The 3547-nt window shown below is 33.5% G+C and overlaps 1 protein-coding gene across 1 annotated transcript in view; it reads left to right on the forward strand.

The window, feature by feature from the left end:
- The first annotated feature begins 2057 nt into the window (after positions 1-2057).
- The window catches only part of rnf19a (ring finger protein 19A, RBR E3 ubiquitin protein ligase), a 19375-nt gene continuing 17885 nt past the window's right edge, over positions 2058-3547 (forward strand). Inside the window, exon 1 of the mRNA XM_014009296.1 lies at positions 2058-2161. The gene's annotated coding sequence lies outside the window, so the exon portion shown is untranslated. The remainder of the gene's footprint in view (positions 2162-3547) is intronic.

Consider the following 3547-nt stretch of genomic DNA (forward strand, 5'->3'; position numbering starts at 1 on the left):
GAGGTATTATTCATAGGTAACTTTTTAATCAAATATTGATTAAATAATTTAAATAATCAGATAATTAATATAAAATTAGGCAGTATGGTGGCACAGTTAGAGCAACATATTGCCTCTATGGAAGAAGATTGCCAGATAAACTTTCTGTTCTGTGTTTACATGTTCTCCCCATGCAGGAGCGGGTTTTCTCCAGGTACTCCAGTTTTCTCTCAGACCAAAATTTTAAATGACAAAACAGCAAATAACTTAATAGTTTGGTATAACACTACGGTAGATGTAATTTGTAATTGTGCTTGTTTTAGTCTTTATTTCCAGTTTTGGGTTTTTATGATTACATGTTTTCTTCAGAAAAGTAAACATCAACAAGTAAATAAAACTTTTATCAAACAAGAGGTGATTGGCTTTAAAATTGAAAAAAGCTTGTTCCATGTAAAAGTCTTTAAAATATATATTTTGACATTTGTAAGTAAAATGACAGATATCACAGCAGTCATTTTTGAAGGAAAGTTTCCCCATCATTTAATTAATTTGAACCTCCACATTTACCGTAAAATATTCCTTCACTCAGTGCTGTTTCATTCCAATTTCATTCCACTTGATTTATAGAACAGTCACATCAAGTGTTTTCCTATGTATTGTTGTTTCTCAAAAGTCTGTTTAACAACCTGTTAATATACTCCAGAATGCAGGAAATGGCATTTACTTGTTTCAAATTTTTCTGGGGGAGGACCACTGCCAGTGGGTCCCAACAACATTGCAAATACTACTGCCACTGAAATATGTATGAATGTAAGGACAATTTATGGTACTCCATGTGTAAAGATACAGGACAAGTTAAAAAATGACTGCTGCTGAAGTGCAGATAGTTTGGATTCTTGTTTTTTGTCTCTGAATGTCACAAAATCAGTAATAATATACGAAATTAAATACAAATTAAACATCTGTTGGCAAATCCATAGCTTTATATTGCCCTAGTTTTTAAATTGTCAATTTTACGACCACATCATAACAATTCTGTTATGGATATTAGTTTTGGTGTGCCACCCCATGGCCTCCCCTGAAAAAAAATTCTGCAGGCACCACTGGTTAGGAGTAGTTCTACTGTACATAAAATGCAAATTTGGTTGAAAAGGGAAACTGTTCTCTTCAGTGGCCAATAGGAGGCAGCTGTTCATTAAATACTAAGACATGTCAAGTCAGTAACTACTAGTAAGAAAACCTGTTCCGTTTTGCCAAATTACCTGAGAAGGATCCAGCTGCAGCTTGCAGCACGCGATCGTTATTTCACAATTATCTTACAACGAGAAAAAAGGCAGCTATTTCTACTATTTGTTTTTCAAGATATAGCATAAATCATAAAAACAGTATAAAAATGTCGATTTGAACTGGGGTGGGGGTGGGGAGTAAAACAAATATTATAAACATGATGTGTTTGTATTAGCTTCCCTATGCAACAATTGCTCTAATAATGAAATCAAAAATCAGAAATGTAAATGTTTTTGTTATCTGTTAAAAAAGCCATGAGTTGTTTTAAACATTTTTAAATGATTTAATACGTTAGAACTCTCTTTCTAAATACAGTGCACTTAAGATTTAGAAGCAATTGTGTTTTATAGATTTTTTAATCCCTGTTTATTATACAGGTAATCGACAAAAGTTTTTGTTTTGTTTTTCCCCCCTCAGGATTATTTATTTGCCCCACAGATAGAAAGTTATCAGTATTTACTGCCTACAAAATTGTAAAACATGCAAACAAAAGTATAACTTTCCTGAAATATTGAGATGAAACTGATGGACAGGTTGGCAAACATTTCTTTAAAAAATGACTGATGCCACTTTGATTGAATGAAAGAAAATGACACAAATAACTAGTTTGTGCTGAAGTTTTATTAGTATTAAAATTACATATTTGTGTTTGAATACTTCAGCAAATACACAATTTTCAATAAAGACGTGCTTCATTTTATTTTATTTTGAAAAAAATTATTTTCAACCGGAAGTTCAGATGTTATTTTATTTTGTAATCTGCCTTGACGAGCAACACTTTCCGGGGGGCATGTACCCTGGCCGAAGTTTCCTTTTCCTACCACGGCTGTTTGTAATGGAGTCGACAGTGTACTCTTCTATCGTAAAGTAACAAGAAACAAGTAGTAATATTACGGTAAGTGTTTATTAGAATAGGCTTTTAAGTCCAAACTAGGCAAAATTTAGTAAAATATCCGACACGTTTACTTTAGAACTTCCCTTTTTTTCATGGGCTGTTTTGAAGCTAGCCTCGTTAGCTGATACATTTTCGTCTTTAAACTCAACACTTGGTCGGCAGGAAATGTTAAATGTAGCTGTAAAATGATCAGAAGCGACACATGAAAATCATAAAATTGATGTAATCGTTCACTTAGAGACACAGCTGGTCAGCAGTAGCAACTCACAAGACGACTAAAGTTAGTCGTAGCTAGCGTGCTAGCATGCTAACAGCGCTTATCGAGCAGTAAAGTCAAGTGTAAACAAAATGTCATTATCCGATTCATCGTGTGCTATGTTCTAGTGTGTAATTTTAGGGGTATTAATACCGTTATTAACACTCAAACAAGTCACTTTGTGTTTACCGTTTGGGATTTAATTTTGGTCCCTTTTGTTTTCACTGTTTAAAATGACGCAACTACAGCTTTGTCTAACTCGTGCTATGAAAACAATTTAACTGATTAAATACACTCTGGCTAAATATTTCCAGGTGTCCGTGAACTGAATCAAAATTAACTACTCCTTCCTGCTTATTTCACGCAAGTTTTGGTATTTGGAGAAACCAATCCTCATAACATTGTCTGTTTTGTTAGTCTCACTGAACACCTACATGTTTTTATTGAATGGAAATACTTCTTTACCTATATAGTCACGCTACATAAGTGTTAAATGATTGGATAACACATCTGTTGTATCTGCTTCCTGTTTAAAAATACATTTTTTGATTAAATTACGCCATTTTGCAGGCCTGCTACAATGACACAATCACCTTATTACAAAGTGTTAAGGCTGGTCTTTTTTGTTGTTGCATGAACGTTTAAGGCATTTACGTACTTAAACGGAAGGACTAAATTTTGCCAAGCATTTACCTCAATTGTTGGCATTAACAGAGTTGCAGAGCAAAATGCAGCATCACTCTAATCTATTTTGACTGTAAGCCAAATGGGAAAAAGTAGAATCCAACAAGTCAGTGGAGGGTTCATTCTCAGTTGCATCAAAAAAGAATGAAATTCATTTTCTAAAACTAGCAGTGGCAATAAATAAACAAAAATCAGTAATTTTGGAGAAATATCTTTATTCTAATGATCACAGTCTTGTCCCTGGCTTTCATTGTGTCAGTTGGGTTAAATCAAGTAAAGTTAAACAGTATATTGCAAGTCTTTGAGCTGGAACATCCACTTGTGCTAAACTGAAAAATTAGTTGTTTCATATGCGAGATCACATCAGTCACTCGGTTAACAGGCTATATTATAACAGTAACCAAAATTCGGTTTGGTTTTAAAAAATTTTATTATTATTTGTTGAG

Source organism: Austrofundulus limnaeus, unplaced genomic scaffold, assembly GCF_001266775.1.
Source record: "Austrofundulus limnaeus strain Quisiro unplaced genomic scaffold, Austrofundulus_limnaeus-1.0 Scaffold56, whole genome shotgun sequence".
NCBI lineage: Eukaryota > Metazoa > Chordata > Actinopteri > Cyprinodontiformes > Rivulidae > Austrofundulus > Austrofundulus limnaeus.